Source organism: Peromyscus leucopus, unplaced genomic scaffold (genome assembly GCF_004664715.2).
Source record: "Peromyscus leucopus breed LL Stock unplaced genomic scaffold, UCI_PerLeu_2.1 scaffold_877, whole genome shotgun sequence".
NCBI classification, from domain to species: Eukaryota; Metazoa; Chordata; class Mammalia; order Rodentia; family Cricetidae; genus Peromyscus; species Peromyscus leucopus.
The window spans coordinates 22,176-34,372 of record NW_023505813.1 but is presented as its reverse complement, the minus strand read 5'-3'; the positions used below and the strand labels follow the sequence as shown (position 1 = coordinate 34,372).

The window sequence follows — 12,197 nt, the reverse complement described above, 5'->3', positions numbered from 1 at the left end:
ATTTGATATGACTGTTTTAAGTTCTTGCCTTGACTTCCTCACAATGATGAACCTGGAACTGTAAGCTAGAATAAACTCCTCTCTTCTCTAAGTTGCTTTTTTGTTAGGTTTTTGTTTAAAGTAACAGAAATGAAGCTAGGAGACCTGGCCAAAAAAGGAATCAAAGGTGGACTGGAGAAGCCACATGCTTTGCTCCAAGATGGAGTTCAAGTTAGCCCTGTGTAGGGCTGTCCAGAAGTGCCCACTTTGGACAGAAACCAAAGACACTGGGTGTTAACTATTTCTTTATTAGGTGGTAAGGGAACTGGGAGGTGAGGGTTGTACAATGCGAGACCTGGGAATTCAGCTACAACGGCCAGTGACCAAGTGCCATATTATAAAAATAGCCTAAAAACATTTCTATTAGCAGTGAGGCTGAGCCAAGGGGATACCAGGAAGAGGAGGTGTTACTCCCTCAGGCACCGCATTCCCACTTCAGCCCTGTATTTACAATTAGAAGTGGAATGCAAACGAAATACATCTCCCTGACCCCGCCCCCGGCCTAAAAGGTGAGCCAGGCTCTGGGAGGGGGCCTTAGTGGGGGCTTTGGTGGGAAAGACCCTTTCCCAGTGAGTCTACAAGTTTTATCTGGAATGCAGTGAAGTGAGGAAGGAGGATAGGGAGAGGAGGAGGCTCCCAAGTGTCCCTGACCCCAGGGGAGGGTGTGCCCAAGGCTGGCTACTTGGTACATACAGGGCCGCATACTCAGTACACGGGACCTAGTCTTGTCTGTGTACTCGGTACACAGAGTCCGGATTGGCCGAATGGGCCACAGACTCAGCCCACGGGGCGCTGGAGGGATTTGCAGCGCGGGGAGGGAGCATCTCCATATATATATTTTGTAAAAAATAATAATAATAATAAGTTTGTTTAAATGATTTGTCTTATACAAAATGTAAAAAGAAAAAAAAATAACTCACTCATGCCAGTGTGAGAAAATGAGGAGCAAGAAGAGGCAAAAAAAAAAAAAAAAAAAAAAAAAAAAAGGAGGACAGGGAATGGAGGCAGGGTGAGGGGTTAAGTCCCAGACCCCTTACCTTAAAGGGCCGAGATGGTGGGAAGTCAGCCCCTACCCATTATAAAGGAAGACTGGGGTCTGGGCTGGTGACCAGCTTGGTCACACTATAAGACAGAGAGGTGCAGGAAGGCTGGTACAGAGAAAGGGATGAAAATAAAATTAAAAGGGAGAGAGAGAGAAGCCAGGGAGGGATGTCACTTCAACACCGCCACCCCCGCAAAGATCCAAGAACTTAGGCCATCACTTGCCTCTTAGAGGGGACTTCTGGCTGGGGCCCCAGCTGTGTCTGGGCTGAGGGAGGGAGGGAACAGATATGGGGTGTGGCTGAGCAGGTAGCGCTCCAGCCGCTGTGGCACCAGCCGTAGTCGCTGGGCTAGGCGTAGAGTCGGACAGTCTGAGAGGGAGGGAGGGGATGGGCTGGCCCAGTGCTCTGGGGACTCGGGAGATGGGGTCAAATAGGATGCTCGCTGGGAACCCGCAGGAAGCGGGCTTTTGTGGGGCTGCTGCGGGTCCCCGCTGCAGGGTATTCCTCTCCGTGTCCTGGGGCAGCCAGGTAGGGTGGCGGCCGCTCCTGGGGAGAAACTGGGGTTCCCGAGTTGAGTAGCTGGGGTCCCGGAGCCAAGGGCAACAGGAATGAGGTTCCTGGTGGAGCAGGTGGAGGCAGCCGGGCCCAGTCGAGGGGGACAGCCACAGGGTTGAGGAGACCCAGGCTGAGCACGCAGCCCCCAGGAGGCTGGCGCCCAAAGGGCCTGCCCGACTTGCACCAAGCTGTGCCAAGGACACCGCAGTAGCCGTGGTGGCATAGGGACCCTCCAGGGGGAAGCCTCCAGGGGAAGCAGGGGGCCCACCGAAAGGCCTTGGGGAGTCCAGCGAGTCCACAGGCGACAGTGTGACAGAGCTGTCTGCCAGGGGGCCCGGGCAGGCCAGTGTCAGCTTCTTGCCCGACCCCGGGTTCCCTGTGGCCCCAGCCCTGTCTTGCCAGGCTGCCTCCTGCTCTTCTTGGTCCCAGACTGCACTGCCTTGAGCCCAGGAAGGAAGGCCCCTGGTGGGCAGAGCAGGGCCCCAAGCCATGGGGGCCGGGGGGACTGCGGGGGCCACTGGGCTGGTCCAGCAACCGCACAATGTCCTGATGCAGCCGCTCCTGGGCCACATCCCGGGGCAGCCTGTCCAGGTGATCTGTGATCTCCCGGTTGGCAAAATGGTCCAGCAGCAGCTTGGCAGCCTCAAAGCTGCCCTCACGAGCAGCCAAGAACAGTGGAGTCTCCTCCTGAGTAAAAAGAAAGGGCAGAACCCACAGATGTCAGTCACTCTCTGTCCAACACCCGGGTCTCTAATTCCTAGGCCATCCTGAGAAGTACAAGTCGAAACCCTGCAGATGGATAGATCTAGGTTCGGATCCCAGCTCTGCTGAAGGAACAAGCTCTCTCTCCTCAGCCATGACCCTGCTGCAGGAGCATCTGGACAGGACTTACCTTAGGCACAAAATTTAAAGGGGCATCAAAATCTCCAGTCATCAAGATAAATTACACGTTGATGCAATGATTTGTAAAGACTAAAAAGCCAGGGGTCAGGGCTTTCATGGAGATGCACACCTTCAATCCTAGCACCTAGGGGCGAAGGCAGGTGGATCTCAGTGAGTTCCAGGCTAGCCTGGTCTACACAATGAGACCTTGTCTTTAAAAAAAAAAAAAAAGTAAAAATGAAAGGAAAACCCAAAACCAGGTGTGGCAACTAACTCATGCCTGTAATCCCAGCACTTGGGAGGTCAAGGCAGAAGACTCACCAAGAGTTTGAGGTCACCTTCTGCTAAAGTAACCAGTAAGACCTGGTCTCAAAAGGAAAAGGAAACAGAGTAGAGCAAGCACTTGTCAGCAAGCCTAGTCACTTCAGTTCCGTCCTCGGTACCCACCCGGGCAGATCGCACCTGGGTGCAACTCCAGCTCCAGGGGGATTCCACACGCTCTTCTGGCCTCAAGGGAACCAGCGACTCATGTCGCATAACTACACATACACACACACACACACACACACACACACACACACACACTCTAATAAAAAATAAAATACATCATTGAAAAAAAAAATAGCCAGGCACGACAGTATATGCCAAGCATTTTAGGCAGCAGAAACATGAGAATTGTGAGTTCAAGGCCAGCCTGGAGTGTCCTCTCTCTCTCTCTCTCTCCATATATATATATATATATATATATTTCATGTTTTAAAAAGTAAGGGCCAGTGAGATGGCTCTGCAGGTAAATGTGCCTGATGACCTAAGTTCAAACAACACGATCTAATAGCGGAAGGCGAGAACTGACTCCACAAGTTGTCCTCTGACATCCACAGGCTTGCTGTGGCAAGCGCACACAAACATATACAGTAACTAAATGTAACACATAAAAGAGATTAGGGACTGGTCCTTTGGCGAGGTTTTTGACAGTCAGCCTAACACTTCCCTGAGGATCTGCTCAGTGCCTGACTGAGGTGCTCATTCCCTTGCTGAAGCTCAGCAAGTGCGTCGAGTGGATGTTGCTGCTTCCCTAATCCACAGGAGGACACCAAGTTTCAGAGATGTTTAGCAACTTGCCATGTCACACAGTGACTACTACAAATGTCCTCCTTTGATCCGCTATCGGAGCCTTTAGGCCTGACTCCCACTCCCGAAAGCTGACTGTAGGCAAGACGGATGCCCCCTAAAGGCTTATTCCCGCCCTGCGTGTCACGTGCAGGGGGCCGTGGCAGTACAGCTCCCAAGGGCTCACCTTGCTGTCCTGCATGTCCTTGTTGGCTCCATTTTTCAGCAGAGCCAAGGTGGCCTCCACGTTGTTCACGGCTGCAGCCCAGTGTAGGGCTGATTTCCCTGCAGGGAGACAAACGGCAGCAGTCAGGGTCATGCCGGGTCCCACACAGGACAGGCAGAAGTGTCTAGAAAATGACCTGGCAGCGGGCAGGACAGTTCCAGGCCACCCTAGTGTCTGAGCTCTTGTGTTGAGATCCGAGTAGATGCAGATCTACAGAACGCCTCCTTCCAAGGGGCGCCTGCACGTGTGTGCGTGTGAAACTGATTTAAAACAAACAAGGGCCAGCAGGATGGCTCAGCGGGTAAAGGTGCCTACTGCATACACCTGACGACCTGAGTTCCAGCCCCAAACCCACATTAGAGGTAATTTCAACAAGAACAACAAAAAACAACACATCGCCAAAACTGAAACTCTCATTCTTCCAAGGATACCTTCAAAGACATGCAGGCTAGCGGCTGGAGAGATGGCTCGGGAGCTAAAAACATCTGCTGTTCTATTGTGGGAAGTGGAGGGGTTTTGTTTTAGTTTTAATGTTACGTGTAGGGCTGTTTCACTTGCATGGTATATCTGTGCACCATCTGTGTGCCTGGCGGGCGTCCACAGAGGCCAGAAGAGGGCGTCGGATCCCTGGCACCGTGCTAACCAGGCGTGGTGGCACACGCCTGCCATCCTAGCACTGGGGAAGCTATGTGGCTTACACTCTGTCTTAGGGCTTCTATCGCTGCCAGGAAACGCCTTGACTAAAGGAAGTTGGGGAGAAAAGGATTTATTTGGCTTATACTTCCATACCACTGTTCTTTACTGAAGGAAGTCAGGACAGGAACTCACACAGGGCAGGATCCTGGAGGCAGGAGCTGATGCAGAGGCCATGGAGGGTGCTGCTCCCCCTGGCTTGCTCAGCCTGCTTTCTTACAGAACCACCAACCAGCCAGAGATCCCACCCACCATGGACTGGGCCTTCCCCATTAATTGCTAATTAAGAAAATGCCATAAGACTAGATCTCATGGAGGCATTTCCTCAACTGAGGCTCTTCCTTTGATGACTCTGTGTCAAGTTGACACTCCAAATAAGCCAGGACACACTCTAGTCCACAGTCCATCACTGAGTGAAGCAACACAGGGACTTGAAGTCAGGCCTGCCTGCTATTCTCCGCAGCATTTCCTCCAGCTAAGGAACTCACCCACAGCCAAATACAACAGCAACTATGGGATCCATAGCCAAATACAACAGCAACTGTGGGATCATGCTTGCTGGCTGGCTCACTCGCAGGTTCATCCTCGGTAACTTTCTTATATAGTTCAGGATTACCTGCTCAGGGGATAGTGCTGCCCGCAGTGGGCTGAGCCCTATTGCACCAGTCAAGACAATCTCACATGGAATGGGCAATCCCTCAATCCAGGCTCACTTCTCAGATGACTCTAGGCTATGTCAAGTAGACAGTTAACACTAACTAGGACTATGTCAAAAATTTTATTCTTAATATCTTTTCTTGTTTAAATATATATATCTTTGTTCTATCGGTTAATCAATTTTTACAGCATTTTTGTCATTTTCATTAGCCAGCATTGGTCAATCCCTCACATCCCAAGCCCTAGGCAACTGTTGATATGCTGTCTTTACACTCTATATTTCCTGTTCTGAGTGAGTTGTTTTTTTGTTTTTGTAAGATTTATTTACTTTTTGTCTTTTAAATTATGTGTATATACGCGTTTGCATGGGGGAAGCGCATGAGTGCAGGTGCCCGCAGAGTCCAGAAGGGGGCATCAGATCCCCTGGAGCTAGAGTTACAGGTGGTTATGGGTCGCCCACTTGGGTGGTCGGAACTTATCGCAGGTCTTCCCAAGAACAGTGCATGCTTTTAACTGCTGAGATATCCCTATTTTCTTGTTGTTGAAGACAAGATCTCAAGTATCCTAGGCTCGCCTGTAACTCTATGTAGCCAAAGACAACCTTAAACTTCTGATCCTCCTGACTCCAGATAGGTCCTAAGCACTGGAACTACAGGCTTGCCTAGAATTATCATCTATATGTGGTAGGGATTGAACCTGGAACTTTGTGCCTTAGGCAGGGTACTCCGCCAACTGAGCTATATCATCCCTAGTCCAATATTTTAAATGTTCAGTGAACTAAAGAAAACTGAGCTCTTTATTGTTTCAAGCCACATTTCAAGTGCCCAACTGGACTAGACGGCAGCCAAACTGGACTAGACCAAGTATTTCTTCCAACCCTCTGAGAAAGTTCTAGCAGCCAGCCCTGAGCTACAGGAGTCTGATATCAACAGACAGCTCCTTACAGTTAGTTACTGTACAACTGGCTAACGTGTAACTCAAACTCACCTTTTTCTCTGTCGTTCTGCCTCACCGCTGCTGTCTGATCCACACCCTTTGGACCTGGATCTTTCTGTGAGTTGACCCTCTCTACTACTCTATAACTAACTGCTGCTCCCCTCGCCACACTCTGTCAGCCTCGAAGCAGTTACAGAGTCACACCCCCAAGTTCCTAAAAGCAGTTCAGGTGATCTCTAAAAGCGGAATAATAAGCCATGAACCATCCAGGTCATCCCTCTTCTTGCCACTCTGGTCATCGTTTTCAGGACTCAGAACTGAAACAGCTGTACTGACGCCTTCGATGCATCAGTTAACCTCTCTGTCTCACCAGCTCACATCCTTCAGGGCCAGCTCGACCCCTTGACTGCTGCAGTACTCCACAGTAACTAGGTCTGGCAGCTGAGAGATGGCTCAGCAGTTAAGTGCAATGCCTGCTCTTCCAGAGGACCCGAGTTCAAGTCCCAGCACCCACATGGCAGCTCACAACTGTCTAACTCCAGTTCCAGAGGACCAGACACACATGGCAAAATGCCAATGCACATTTAATTAAAAAAAAAAAAAAAAAAAAAAAAAAACAGCTAGGCAGTGGTGGCCCGCCTTTAATCACAGTGCTTGGGAGGCAGAGGCAGGCGGATTTTGTGAGTTCGAGGCCAGCCTGGTCTACAGATCGAGTTCCAGGACAGGCACCAAAACCACACAGAGAAACCCTGTCTCAAAAACAAACAAACAAACAACAAAAACAAAACTTAATTCCAGGAGCTGGGAAATAGTTCAGTGGTTAAGAGTGCTGGCTGCTCTTCCAGAAAACCCAGGTTCAGTTCCCAGCACCCACATGACAGTTTACAACTGCCTGTTAACTCCAGTTCCAGAGGATCCCACTCCCTCTTCTGGCCTGTGTGGGCACTGCATGCATGTGGTACACAGACATGCATTCAGGCAAAATACATAAAATAAAAACAAACAATGTTTTTAAAAATAGCCCAGTGGGGCCCATCATGACCTGTCCAGGAGCCCACCTTTGATCCTCCAGGAAGTCTGAGTCATCTGAGACATGCTAAGGACAGGACTTTAATCCCTGTAATGACATAAAGTACTTCTCCTTCCTAGGAGCCCCTCTCTCAATGCAGCTGCCTGCAAGATTTCCACCAGGGCCTCCACGATGCAGCCTGCCACATTTTATGCTTTGGCCATGTATGCACGGTTTTGCGTGTGTGTGTGTTGTGTGTGTGTGTGGTGTGTGTGTGTGTGTGTGTGTGCTAGATCTTCCAGCATATTCATTGAGGTAGTGTCTCTCAGTCAAACCCTGAACTCACTGATATGGCTACTCTTGTCAGCCAGCTTGCTCGAAGGCTCCCTGTCTCTGGAATCACACACATGTGGTCACCACACCTACTTAGCGTTCACACAGGTCTCTGGAGATCCGAACCCAGGCCTTCACACTTTCGTGGCAAGTGCTGGAACCACTAAGGCCCCTTTTCCTTCTTTTCTATTTTGTTGTTTGTTTGTTTATTTTGGGTTTTTTGTTGTTGTTGTTTTTTGAGACAGGGTTCCTCTGTGTAGCCCTGGCTGTCCTGGAACTCACTCTGTAGACCAGGCTGTCCTCAAACTCACAGAGATCTGCCTGGCTCTATCTCCCGAGTGCTGGGATCAAAGGTGTGTGCCACCACCCCACCTCTATTTTCTTTTGGATTCTGAGCAAAGCCTGGACACGACTCCCTGATTCTCTGAACCTCTCACTTGCCCTCTGAAGCTCACCCTCCCCAGCTTCCACCAGCTGCGGTTTCCCAGCTGCCATCTCAAAAGACATGAATTTCCCTTCCTCTTCTCCATCTCTCTATTCCGTTAGACTGTGTTAGAGCTTTCTTCTGAGTCCATTTCTAATTCTGTCTATCGATGGAACAAGGAACCAAGGAAAGATGCCAACTTACACAGTAACATCAGAAGAGGGATGCCATCCCCATGCTGTAGCGCACAGCCTCGACCTCCTCCAACACACAAACCAAGAGTGATCCAACCACAGATGTCAGTGAGGATGAAGTTGAGAACCTAAGGGTACTCCACAGGATGTCCGTAAGTGTCTGAGTGTGTCTACAGCGGGGTGAGACCCTTTGGACATAAGGACAGCTTGCTGTGACTCTGCTCATGTCATACCCAAGACCAGGCAGCTGCCCTCACTTACAGATCGCCGGATTTGCTAGTTTAGGACAGCTGTCCAGCAGGTGGCAGTATAGTCCAATTTTCCCAGCAAAGCAGCCAGGCTGGGGTGCCGCCAACAGTTAGAGCATTTGCCTAGTGTGAGCAAGGCATCATCTTCCATCCCCAGTATGACCAAAAAACAAAAACAAAAAACAAACAAAACAGATGATGATGATGTATCTTCCTCAAAAAATGGGAAAAAGTCTTTGCCAGCTATTCATCTAACAAGGGAACTGTAGTCAGAATATAAAAAGAACTTAACAGCCGGGTGTGGTGCCGCTCACCTTTAATCGCAGCACTCCGGAGGCAGAGGCAGGTGGATCTCTGTGAGTTTGAGGCCAGCCTGGGCTACAGAGTGAGTTCTAGGACAGGCACCAAAACTACACAAAGAAACCCTGTCTCGAAAAACCAAAAAAAAAAAAAAAAGAAAGAAAGAAAAGGGGGGAGGGAGTACTACTCAGCAGAGAAAAACAATGAAAGCATGAAATTTGCAGGCAAATGGATGGAACTAGAAAAATCATCCTGAGTGAGGTAACCCAAACCCAGAAAGACAGTCATGGTATGTACTCACTCATAAGTGGATTCTAGATATAAAATAAAGAACAATCAGACCACAACCCATAGAACCATGGAGGCTATATATATAGCATGGAGGTCCCTAGAACGACTGTGGCATATAATAAATTTCAGTTTTACTCAATTATTGAAAAAAAATAGCCAAATGAATGGAAACACATGAACTATGAACCAAAGGCTGAGGGGCCCCCAGCTGGATCAGGCCCTCTGAATGGGTGAGACAGTGGAATGGCTTGATCAGTTTGGGAGGCAACTAGGCAGTGGGACTGGGTCCTGTGCTCATTGCATGAGTTGGCTGTTTGAAACCTGGAGCTTATGCAGGGACACTTGGCTTAGTCTGGAGGAAAGGACTGGACCTGCCTGGACAGAGTCTACCAGGTTGATCGCAGTCCTCGGGGAGGATTTGCCCTGGAGGAGGTGGGAATAGGGGTGGGCTGAGGGTAAGGGGAGGGGTGGTGGGGGGAGAATAGGGGAACCCGTGGCTGATATGTAGAACTGAATGGTATTGTAAAAAAAATAAAATAAATAAAAAAAATTTAAAAAAAAAAGAAAATACTGTAAAAAAAAAAAAAAAGAAAGAAAAGGGAGGGAGAGAGAGAGAGGAAGAATACAAAAGGTAGAGAAAGGGATCCTCATGCACTATTGATGGGAACGTAATTAGCACAGTCACTACAGAGAATACCACAGAGGGTCCCCAAACACCTAAGTGTAGGACTACCCTATGGTCCAGCTGTGGCACTCCTGGGCTCCTGCGTCTATACCTGAAGGAATCTGAGTCAGCATACAACGGAGACACCTGCACACCCATGTCAACTGTGGCATCCACAGCACTATCCACAGCAGCCACATTACGGCCTCAGCCCAGCTACCCATCAACACTGTGTGCAACGGAGTACTACTCGGCCAAGACAAAGGGAAATGAACTGGGTGTGGTGTCAAATGCCTGACTTGGAAAGAGAGGCAGGGGGTCAGGATTTCAAGATCTTTGGCTACACGGTGAGTTGGAAGCAAGCCTAGGTTACATGAGACCCTGTCTCAAAAGGGGGTAGGAAGGTCAGATTATACAATTTTCAAGAAAATTGATAGAACAGGAGACCATCACTGTAAGTGGAATAACTCAGACTCAAAGACAAGTACTTCAGGTTTTACTGAATATTTGGACTCTAGAAAGACGAACAGGAGGAGGGGGAGAAGAGGACCACAATGAAAGCAGAGGTGGACTGTGTGGGGGGAGGGGAGAACTATAGAAAGGGAGAGGGGGTGAAATGGGAGTGGGCGTCACCACAGTGCACTGTATAAATGAATGGAATTTAATGGAAGGAGTCAAGGGGCAGAGAAGGGAGGGGAGGGGAGGAGAAGAGTACGTCCTGGGAACCTACATTTCTTCTGAACTAGAGGCACCCTACGGGTCCTGTTCCATCCGTGTGGGAGCCCTGGCGTGCACAGCTTGGTGTCAGCATGGGCACGAGTTCACGCTAAGAGGACAGCAGCACCGGAGCCCCCCCCCCCAGCCCTTCCTCAGCACTTACCCAGCTCATCCACCGCATTGACATCGGCGTGGTGGCAATGAGCTCTTCCACCATGCCCTCCACCGCCAGGCGGGCCGCCAAGATCAGTGCCGTAGAGCCATCTGCCATGCGGGCATCCAGGTCAGTGGAGCGGTTCCTGATGAGAATCTAAAAAAAAAAAAAAAAAAAAAAAAAAGGCCGTGGCAGGACATCGTGCAGGAGCAGAGAATGTATAGCACCTTCCACCTTGCCAGTGCCAAACCCCACAGCCTTGGGACCCATGAGTTACAGGTACTTCCAGGCTTACAATAGGGTGATATTTCTGCTAATCCCATTTAAATCGAAAATAACCTCAATGAAAAAATGATTTAAATAATAGTATGTAGGAGGCTAGGGAGATGGCTCAGTGGACATGCACCTGATTTTAGATCCATGTAAGAAGCCCAATTTTGCAATGTATGTAAACCCCAGGCTGTATGGGACAAGGCAGGAGGACCAAGAGAGCTTGCTGGCTACCAGCCTAGCTCCAGGTTCAGTGACGGATTCTGTCTCAAAAGATAGAAAACAATAGAGCAAGATATCCAGCAGCAAGCTGGGCAGTGGTGGCGCACGCCTTTAATCCCAGCACTTGGAAGCAGAGGCAGGAGGATCTCTGTGAGCTCGAGACCAGCCTGGTCTACAGAGTGAGTTCCAGGACAGCCAGAGCTACACAGAGAAGCCCTGTCTCAAAACAAAGAAGGAAGGAAAACAAAAAACAAAAGACATCTAACAGCCTCCTTTGGCTTCTGCAATCTATACAACAAGCATGGGTACACACAGGTGCACATATGCCACACAAACACACAAACAAATCACACACAAAGTAAAACACACACACACACACACACACACACACCAGCACTCACAAAAAACTCAAAAGTGCTAAATAAAAGGTAACACCACAATAAAACACAGCACTTTATATGCTACAATTAGAAAAAAATGAATCTTTGTTTTTGTCTCTAAGACGGGATCTCACTGGGTAGCCTGGTGTCCTGGAACTCACTTTGTAGACCAGGCTGGCCTTGAACTCACAGAGCTTCATCTGCCTCTGCCTCCTAGGTGCCGGGATTAAAAGGATGTGCCACTATATCCAGGCAACACCATGGTTTAACATTAATACAGTGCATTGTGGCATGGTAATGTGTAATCCACCACCTGGGGTACAGATGCATGAGGATTATATGTTCAGTACTAGCCTGAGCCATACACAAGACTGTCCAAAAAAAAAAAAAAAAATAGTGCTGAACATCATGTACGTCCTTGAATATTTCACTGACTGAAAGTGGAGAAGCATGCTCAAGGCAGAAAAATCTAAGTCAGAGGCCAGGGAGGTGGCTCAGCAGGTGACGGCTTGCTGCCAAGCCTGTGTGTGTGTGTGTGTGTGTGTGTGTGTGTGTGTGTGTGTGTGTGTGTGTGTTGGACTGGGAACCAAAACTCAGGTCTTCTGAAGAGCAGCAGTAAGTGCCTTAACCACTGAGCCATCTCTCCAGCTCCTGAGAACCAGTCCTTAAAAGTTATCCTCTGACCTCCATACTTATACTGTGGCACATGCGTGTATACACGCATGTAATTTTAAAGATAGTTTAAAAAAAAAAAATCTAGGTCAGGCACTACCTATTCTTGACAGGCAGTATGATCCAAATGGCAAAAACAAGCTTTGCAAGACAGGCCAGAGCTCAAATCCAGGTGGAT

General features: G+C 49.1%; 1 pseudogene; it reads right to left on the bottom strand.

Moving 5' to 3' along the window:
- Positions 1–1,136: 1,136 nt before the first annotated feature.
- The window catches only part of LOC114680871, a 32,377-nt pseudogene continuing 21,316 nt past the window's right edge, over positions 1,137–12,197 (bottom strand).